Source organism: Melozone crissalis, unplaced genomic scaffold (assembly GCF_028551555.1).
Source record: "Melozone crissalis strain CALT ecotype California unplaced genomic scaffold, PUWL_Pcris_2 ptg000074l_1, whole genome shotgun sequence".
Taxonomy (NCBI): Eukaryota; Metazoa; Chordata; class Aves; order Passeriformes; family Passerellidae; genus Melozone; species Melozone crissalis.
In genome coordinates this window covers 2,560,926-2,571,134 of record NW_026535851.1, presented here as the reverse complement: position 1 = coordinate 2,571,134, position 10,209 = coordinate 2,560,926, and positions in this window count along the sequence as shown.

The window sequence follows — 10,209 nt, the reverse complement described above, 5'->3', positions numbered from 1 at the left end:
GCTTTTATCAAGAGACAGCCAGGGTTGGGACATCTGGGAAGGTCGGCTTATCACTATGGCGACATCTGTCCTTCAATCAGGATTTGAGGGAGAGATCTCCACCACTGGACAGCAAAGAAGGGGTCGATGGACAGAACTTTGGGAGCGGTTAAAGGATTAAAAGGTGAAACCTCCATATTGTGGGTGAGCACATGGTGGGGAAAATCCTTTGCTCCCAGCACCATTACATTTTCTCTATTCAGTCTTCTGTTGTATTTTGATAAGGTTAAAAAACCTTTCTAATATTATGAAAAGTGAGTGGCCATTTCTCACAGAAGGAAAATCACATCTTAGTCTTAAAGGAAAAAGGGGGAAAAGAAAAAAGAGCCAATACTGGACAACATCCTAAACCAGGACAAATTTTGGCACCCAATGTGGGGCTTGAGAGAGAGTGGAAAAAACCCTGGTCTGACTGCATTTTGGTTGCCATTAATCTGTGTTGGTATAAAGCAGTTAATAGACATGTTTTTTGAATTCATAATGTCTATTGGGGTGAAGGCTTTCATGCATTTCTGGTCCCTAGGTTTTTTTGAGATCTTAATACCTCTATGGTCCCTAGGTTTATTTTCTTATCCAGAAATAGCTCTAGTATTGCCCCTAATACGTAGTTTTTACAGCAGAGGGGCAGTGACCCGAATAGCTATACTGCTGAGCTTGGTGGTAATGACTTGTAAGAAGTTTATAAAGGTGCTGGGGTCTGTTCCAGGTATGAATGGTTCATGGCTATGGTTATGCACCCAGTTTGTTAGAGGAGGGGCAGGGGATGAGGCTTGTAGCAGGCCCAGGGCCTGCAAGGCCTCTCTGGCGGTCAGCAGCCTAAGATAGAAAATGCCGAGTCATGATGACTGGACCTCAGAAGCCCCTTTTTTCACCTTCGGAAAGGGCTTATCTCTCTGTAAGACTATAGGTCACTTTCCTTTAACCCTTACTATTGGACAATTCCTAAAACCCCTTTACCCTCTATAAAGGGCTACTTTTGCCCAATTCGGCAGAAGAGCTGTCCCTGAGAACCTTTGCAGAAGATTCAATAAAGACTTCCCTGTGGTACCTCACATAGTGTTTCTACTCTCTCTCCCTGTGTCTGCCCAAGGCACTTAGCAAGCAAAGAGCTGAAATCACAAAATGAGATGATAATCACTTAAGAGATGATCTCACTTAAGAGCTGAGCTTGCTAAGGTAGCCTGCAGCTGGGAGATGCTTGCGAGCTCGGACAGGCTCTGCTGAACAGGACTGCGCCATCCGGGCCCTGTGGCAGCCCGCTGGGGATACCCCGAAACCCGGCAGAGGCTGCATTACTTGGCGCACGGAATATTAAAAACTCTGGAGCAGCATTTCTCCTTGAAATTCTTACTGCCTTAGCTTGCCAAGACCCCCTGAAGAAAAGTCCTCCATTATAGAAGCACAACTCTGAAGGGCATCAGTCGACCCTCACAGCTGAGATCTGGACAAGTGTCTGAGGAGACTGACAAGGCAGACTGTTATAAACAAAAATCTGCCAATTTTTTTTGTGAGAAAAAAGTTACAAAAACTAATCAGACCACTGTTGCTGCCGGGGTGCAGCTTGTTTGTTATGGTAATTACGAGTCGTTGTCGTTAATAGCTGTTTTTGTATTGGTAAAAGCCCTGGCTGAGGCTGAGTTAATGGCTCTTCTCTCGGACAGTGAAGGGCAGGGACCTCCCCAAACAGTGAGGAGAAGAGATGTAGGAGGGGGGAGACATGCACAATAACCCCAAGACCGGCATGCCATGAGAGGCTACTGCTCCGAGCTTGCTAAAAGGACCCCCAAAACAACGAGCCAACATAGAGTTGAGAGATTGGAGTGATGTCTGGACGTGAGGAATGGAGTGCTGTGCCTGCAGAGATGCTGAACACCTTCGTAGTCCCTCACCATGAGCACGGCGGTCGTCCAGACACTGGGACCCTGAGAAAAAAGCGGCGGTCATCAACATCTGGTCCACGCCCAAAGCTCCCACGAGGATTGGACCCCCAGCTCTGCCCCTAGTGGACAAAGCTGCACATACCTTCTCCTCGTCGTCCTGGGAGAGACAACAGAGACTGCAGACCCGTCGAGCTGCCCAATCCTGAGCTGATCACTTTTAATAAAGGCCTTAAAAGGAGAAAAAGTCTCCTGCCCTGTTTATTTCACAGACCATCTACCAGCGGGCTCTTGACACACATCTGGCTGATGAAGTGTAAGTTTGAAAACAGCATTTATCGCGTGCATTGACCTTGGATCTTTTTTAGTTTTTTTTTTTTTTTAAATCTTTTTTCTGCTGGAAGGGAACGGTAAATATGGGATCCAAACTTGCTACATTAAAACAATCCCAAAGCGAGAGAGACTTATATTTACTAATCCTAGAAATCCTATCTTCTAACAACTTTTCTTTCTCTAAAGGTAATCTCTCAAACACTAACCTGAAAAAATGTATAACATGAATTCTTTCCCTGTTTCCAGATACTAACACACACACTATCACTCTAAACCCCTTTTGGGATGCAGTTGGGACCACAATTTATACCCTCCAAACTAATCAAGATTTTTCTGCAACTAAGTTTTTACCTTTCTTTCACATTATTACTAAAGCTGTAGAAAAAAAATATAAAAAATTCAACCCCTCTGCAATCGCTTTCTGCACAAAACACTCCAACTTTATCTCTCTCACCAGACACACTCCCTTCAAATGCTAATCACGCTGATAACAATCTTCCCCTCTCAACACAAGAATTCAGTCCTCTGGTTTCCCTCGGTCCTAATGCCGCCTCTGGTACTGTTTCACTCCCAACCCCTCTCCCTGCGACTGGGAACACAAAATTTGCACCGCTCCCCCCCATCCCCTCCGCGCCCGCGGGGTTCACGGGGTCCGCCTATCCCTCGGCACCCCCCTCGGACACGGCAAGCACGAATTCCATTCCACCAGTTGCGCAACCTGCCTTATCCTGCGAGCATCCTTCCCTCACGTTATCTCCAAGTCTAACTGCGCCTGTTTCTATCGGGTCGGCCCCTCCCACCCCTGCTACAGCCACCCCCATCCCTACCACCGTCCCTCCCACTGCCGCCACGGGTCCCTCAATCCCAGCTACCACTCCTGCTGCCGCCCGCCCCGCAGCATGTCTCCCTACCCCCACTACCATCCCTGTTATGAACAAAAAATTCAGTTGACTTTTTTCTGTGAGAAAAAAGTTACCACTACTGCTGGGCTGTTGCCTGTGTTATGGTAATTACGGATCGTTGTTGCTAATGGTTGTTTTTGTATTAGTAAAAGCCCTGGCTAGGGCGAGGTAATGGCCCTTCTCAGAGTCAGTAACGGGTAGAGACCTTCCCGAACAGTGAGGAGAAGAGACCTGGAGGGGGGGGGAGTTATGCAAAGTGACTCCAGGACCAGCATGTGAGACGGAGTGGGGATCCATTCTGAATTAGGTGAAGTGTCTGGAAGAGGTGAGGGGTCTGTAGGGCCAAAGCTGAAGGAAAAGCCGCATTCCAGAGACAGCAAGGAGACAGAGAAAGAAAAACAGAAATTACCACAAGGTCAATCTGCCCCAGACCGAGGAATTCCTTTGATAAAGAAGAACTGGTGCTAAATGTCACGTGGAATGAATATGTATGAACTTATTGTGAAACTGTATGCATATGCATTTGGAAGGGGGATAAAAGAAGACCCGAGGTCTTCAGAGGTACGCATGCCTTTTGGGGAGGCTTGTGTCCGGCGCGCGTCTTAATAAAAGCATACCGGGCTTTACAACTTTTACAAAGTTGTGAGTGTTGCCTTCTGGAGCAAGGCAGGCGACCTGGTTCAGAGGAACAGCACGGCGGCCCAAACTCTCCAGGGCCGCTCGGGCCAATGACACACGCAGGCATCAATATGATGGACGGTCAAAAGGCCTTTATTATCTCATCTCTTGGGTTTTTATAGTCTAAGGGGTCTCTACGTCAAAAGGGGGTTTGTCCTTCTTACCTATGGTTAGTAAGGAATGGAAAAGTACTGGGTAGAGGATGCAAAGTTACTGGTATTCGGTTAAGGGAGGCTACATTCCTATGTTAATTTCTTATCTAAGGGGAACAGAGGGTCTTATCTAAGGGGAACAGAGGGTCCTGCCTTTCCGTGACATCGCGAGATCTTCCGTGGCGCCTTTTCCCTATCTACCGCATCTCCCCCCCCTTTTTCACAAATGAATGAGGCAGTCATATACATAGGTACTAAAATGAGGTATAAGGTTGTAACTTGACAAGGGAAAGGGGTCTTGGGAGACCTGAGTAAGCTTTTGCCAGACAAGTTCGGAAAATCTTGTGACTGGCAGTGTTCCCTGGTTGAATTCACAGCAATTGTCGTCGGCCTAAGAACAGGATGTTGGTCCGTTCCAGGCGGGTCTGAACGAACGAGACCAGCTTGTTCAGCAGGCATGGTCCGAAGGTGACTGTTAGAAACAGCATCGCCAATGGACCTATCAGGGCAGAAATCAGAGTGGTCAGCCAAGGTGATTGATTGAACCAGGACTCGTACCAGCCCTGTTGGGCCTTCCTGTCTTTCTGTCTCTGAGCCAGTCGGTTCCGGAGTTCTGCCATGGAGTCTCTCACTACTCCCGTGTGGTCTGCATAGAAACAACACTCCTCTTTCAAGGCGGCACACAGGCCCCCTTGCTGCATGAACAGGAGGTCCAGGCCTCACCTGTTCGGCAAGACCACTTCTGAGAGTGAGGAGACTGACTTCTCTAGAAAGGAGATGGATTTCTCGATCCTTTGCAGGTCCTCATCAATTGTTGCTTGCAGCTGTGACAGTCCTTGGTGCTGGGTCGCAAGGGCTGAGACACCCGTGGCCGTTCCGGCTGCTCCCAGGCCGAGCAGCATTGCGATAGTTATACCTGTCAATATTTCTCTTTTGTGGATCCGGCTGGGTCCCTCAAGAAGATGGTACATTTCTTCGTCTGAGTGGTACAGGACCCTAGGAACAATCAGAACTTGGACACAAAAGTCATTAGAGTCATTGAATTTGGGAAGGAACAGACACGGACTCACTCCAGATCGCTGGCAAACCTACATCCCAGATGCGGATGGGACTGCCCATTTATTGTTTTTCCTGTTAGGCTTGACAATTTTGGTGCAGACGTTGCCTTTCTGCCTAGCTAGGGTTGCATTGCCAAAGCATCTGCCTCGGCCTGTGACTTGACTCAGGGTGATTCCTTTGCGAGGGGTATCCCATCTGCACTGGTGAGGGGCGTCGGCTGTGGAGTAACTGAAGGGAGTGTTTAAAGCGACTCCTTCGTAAAAAGGGGGGTTTGACATCGTAACAAAGCCAGCAGGATTCGGTTAGGTTAGGGTTGGATTCGTTCAGGGATAGAAAGGTAGCTTCTAACATACGAAGGACAGGGTGTTTGGTGTGGTGATTTCTTTGAGCACTTTCCCACTCCTAAGGTGTCGCATGACCCACCTGAAGGGCCGATGGGGGTAGTGGTCTGGGCTGGCTTGCCCTCTGACAACAAGCCCCAACAGCAAAATCACACAGAAACACCCTTGGTGCTTGGGTCTCATCCGTGCGGGTCTCTCGAGTGCTGCCTGGCGGCTTGGTGGTCTGTCACTTTCGTCTGGAACCGGGAAGTACGCGTCACGAGGACATCCCACGAGCAGGTCCTGTAAACAAAGACTCGCAATTCTCGTCAGTCTCATTCTGCTCGCTATGAAGGTCCGGTTTAATCGACTTAAGTGGACACCACCTGATTTTGCCGTCCTTTTTGACAGCTGCGTACCCTCACCCCGTGAGCATCAGCCTCCAACCCCGTTCCCACTCGCCTAGCTCATTTCCAATTGCCACCTGTGGGCCCTCTTCTAGCGTTCGAGTGGCCCAGTGTTTTTGGACAGGACTGTTTGTTTCATCTCCCCTAGGGAATTGATTCAGTGCCAGCAAAGCGGTTGCCAGCATACATGCCTGATCTCCTGGGGGAATAGCATTGGCAAAGCCTTCTGCTTTTGCCAACACTTCTATCTTGGTTTTCAGGGTCTGGTTTGCTCGCTCAACTATGGCCTGCCCGGTACTGTTATATGGGATGCCTTGCACTAACGTGATGCCCCATTTAGAGGCGAATTCCTGTACTTGTTTGGAGGTGAAATTGGAGCCGTTGTCCGTTTTGATCTGCTTGGGGATACCAAGCCAAGCCATGGCTGTCAGCCAGTGCTGAATTGTGGTTTTGGAGTTGGTTTTGGGGTGCTGTGTGGCTATGATCGTTCCGCCATAAGTGTCCACTGTCACTGCAAGCCATGCTCGGGACTTCAGCAGTTCGCACCAGGTGAAGTCCGACTGCCAGAATTCTGAGGGCTTGAGACCTCTCGGGTTGACTCCGTAGGTCCAAAGGGGTGACTTCTGGCAATGAGGGCAGGTGGCTACCACATGTTTTGCGTCCGCCGTCGAGATTCCGCATCTCTTCACCAGTGCTTTGACTCCGATGTGGAGCGACTCGTGCAGTTGACGAGCTCTTTGCAAGGTCCAAACGCCTTTTGCTGCGGCGTCCGCTTTGTTGTTGCCGATCTGGAAGTAACCTTTGACTGGGTCATGGCTGTTGATGTGAATGACTGACACGGTGCCCTGTCGCGAGGAGAGTGCTTCTTCCAGCATTAGGGCTGCTGCTGATGTTGACACACCTGGTCCTGCCATGGCTAGGCAGAGCCTTGCCACGAATATAGAGTCCGTTACGATGTTGAGGTGTTCGTCTTGGAAGAGTCCGCACGCCAAAACCACTGCTGCTGCCTCCAGCTGTTGCACTGACAGTGTGGGGTCATTCGCTTTGACGCAGTGCCATTGCTCTCCTGCCTGCCACACTGCTGCTGCGGTTGAAGTCGTGGAGGAAGCGTCTGTGAAGACCGTTGGTCCCGGCTGCGGTCTGTCCTTGACCTTCGGTGGCATGTCCATGTCGACCATGGTCAACAGCTGAGTCCAGGGTGGTCTGGAGGAGTAGGAGATTTCTCCTCCGAAGCTGGAGAGATCAAGGGCTAGGTGCTCCGATATTGTGGCTGACTCCGTGGTCGGCTGCTTGCGAAACGGAAGGTGGATGCTTGTCGGCTCGGTTCCTAGGTGTTTCAAGGCGAGTTTCCTGCCTTTCATGATGAGGTTAGCGATGCATTCGATTCCCGGGGAAAATGCACGAGCGGGTCTTCCGAGAACCACCCATTGGATCGGTCGGGCCTTTTCTGCAAGTCCTTGGGCCGGTGCTCCCACTCCCCCCTTCGGTGTAAAGTGGACGTACAGGTCCAGTGGCATGGCTGGGTTCCACTTGGCAAGCGTGCCAGTGGACATCTGGCTTTTGATGAAGTCGAGGGAGCTCGTTTCTTGCGGTGTCAGCTCCTTGGGTTCCCAGGGGTGCTTTCCTTTCAGGAGGTCGTACAGAGGGTCCATGACCTCGGGAGGAATCTGGACAATGTTGCGAAGCCACTGCAGCGATCCCACCAGGCGTTGCACATCGTGGAGCATCTTGATGTGTCGACGGACCTTCATCTCGGGGGGTGTCACGTAGGAGCTTGTGATGCCTACTCCCAGGAAGGTCACGCAGGGTCCTCTCTTGATCTTTGCACTCGCGGTCTCGAAGCCGTTGGCCTGAAGGGTTTCCGTGACTGTGGTCACCAGGTGATCTACTTGGCTTGTCGATGGTGCTGCGACCAGGATGTCATCCATATACTGGATGATGGTTGCGGTGGGGTAGGCGTGTCGGACTGGCATCAGTGCTTTGTCCACGGTGATTTGGCATATTGTCGGGCTGTCGACGAGGCCTTGCGGAAGTACTCTCCATTGGAAGCGAAGGTTGGGCCGCTCGCCGTTCCGAAATGCCACGGAAAAGGCGAATCGCTCTCTGTCCTCAGGGTGCAGGGGTATTGAAAAGAAAAAGTCCTTGATGTCCAGTACTGCACACGGCTGCCCTGCGGGGATGGCTGAGTTCACGGGTAGCAGTGTCTGGACTGGACCCTTTGGTCGGATCGTCTTGTTCACTTCTCTCAGGTCGTGGATGAGACGATAGCCTTCTCCGGACCTTTTGGGGATCACAAATACAGGGGTGTTCCATAGGCTGGTGGAGGGTTCTATGTGATCCTTTTGCAGTTCGCGGTCGACCAGTTCCAGCAAGGCTGCCATTCGAGGCTCTGTCAGGGGCCTCTGTTCAACCCATACAGGGTCTGATGATTTCCAAGTCAATTTGATTGGCAGCGGAGGGTGTACAGCAGTGGCCCTCATGATAAATTTGTAATCCGAAATCCGAGCATGGAAAGGACGTCCCTTCCTAACCGGGGTGGAGAATTGTGCAAAATTGACTGCTCCCTGTGGGGGCATAGGGTATGAGGGTCCCCTGCCCCACTGGGGGTTGGCATAGATGGGCCGTCTCGCATTTGCAGCGGGAGGAGGCTGAGTGTGGCCCGCGCGCCCCCTCCCTCTCCCGTTTCCCCGGGGCCAGGATCTACAGTCCCTAGCGAGGTGTCTTCCCACAGCTCCAACAGGTCCCTCTCGGGCATGCTTGGAGTGGGGGTGCTGCCAGGGAAAGCTGTACCGGCTGGGGACAGCTCGCTGAGTTGCTGCCCTTCCCCAGAAGCCTGGGCTAACGCGGTCGTCCTGCCACTCCTGCTTAAATACAATCCGCCCCGCCCCATTAAAAAGCATGCGACTTATTTGCGTAATATCAAAAGTGAGCAGATCGTTATTGCTAGAAAGGTCGTCCTCAGGAGTGGGTACTACAGCTGAGTTGATCCCTATTTCTGAAATCCCTTTGACAATCACTCGCACTTCTTTTGGGTTAACCGGGGTATATGTGCCTTGTTGATTTCCCTGCGCTCCGGTGACACTCATCGGGAAAGCGTGTATCGTGGCTGCCGGTGCCCGGTCCCCACAAGCTATTTTTATTTTTCCCCAATCGGTGAGTTTGTGTTGCGATTGTTTCCCGATATTGTTTAAAGCTTTATTCGGTTTCGCTCGAAACCGCATTAATTCTGCTCTCTCGGATTCCGAGTCCCAGCCGGACTCGGTCGGCTCTTCCGAGCTGTCTGAGCAGCTGTTACTTGACTCTGAGCCGGAAGCTGACTGCGGGTACACTTCTGGCACTCCGTGCCGTTTTGTGCAGCTCCGACCCCGCTCCTCCCTTTGGGGGTGGTGCCGTTCCCGCCCCCTGGGCTCCCCCCGCCTCCTGCCGGGGGAGGTCCTTGCCCTATGAGGACCTAATTTGAATAGAGCGCTCTGGTTGGTCTTGCACTCTATTGCGGGGACCGCCCCCCCTCCCCGCTCGCCCGCGCATGCGTTGTTAAGCAGGCTGACTGCATTTCCGCCCTTCTCCTCCTTCCATTCCGCCCTCACCATGTGATTCGGCGCCATTTTTAAACGCACATGGCAGGGGCGAGTTTTTACCGATCCCGGCGAGGTCCGACAATCCGGCCGCGTTCCGCACCTTCTCCGTGGGTCCCTGCCAGAAGCATCGCGCGTGCTGCTCTGCCTCCTGCGCCGGATCGGCGACCGGCGGGGAAGGGACGGATAGAGAAACCGCGGTTCTTTCGGATGGTTCCGCGGAGGGGCTAGGACCCGGCGGGCTCCATGGGAAGGTCGGGGGGTCCCCTGGGGGCTCCGGGGGGTCTGGGCTCGGGAAGGGGTGGAATGCGCCCGGCCCCCGCATGTTCCCACCGTCAATCCGATCGCTCTCAGAGGCGGTTTGTGTCGCGGCCCCCACCCCCAGCTTTGGTGTAGCTAATAAACGTATACGCGCGGCTTTCCGCGTCTCCTGTTCTTCTAACGTCTCGCGTAGGGCCTCTTCTACTTTCCCCTACGCTTTGAGGTTTTTACCACTGCCTGCGGACTTAGAGTCCTCTGCTGAGGCGGCAGTGCACTTCTCCCGCGCTTCCGAATATAATATATTTACCGGACGTCAGATCGTCCCCAGCTCTAGGAGCCTTGCAAAAGCAAGATTAGAGTTCCTGAGCTCACCTTTAATTCCTCATTGCTCATGAGCCTGACTTACAACCTTCGCTGTGGATTCCATGGTCCACGCGGGTCCGGAGGCGTCCCTCCCGCTGTGGTCAGGCCTGCTGCCACAGCCACTGTCCTCTTTCAGGAGAATTCCCGTTCCCCGGGCGCTGAATGTCTTTCCCGGGTTTTGGCACCAAAATGTTGCCTTCTGGAGCAAGGCAGTCGACCTGGTTCAGAGGAACAGCACGGTGG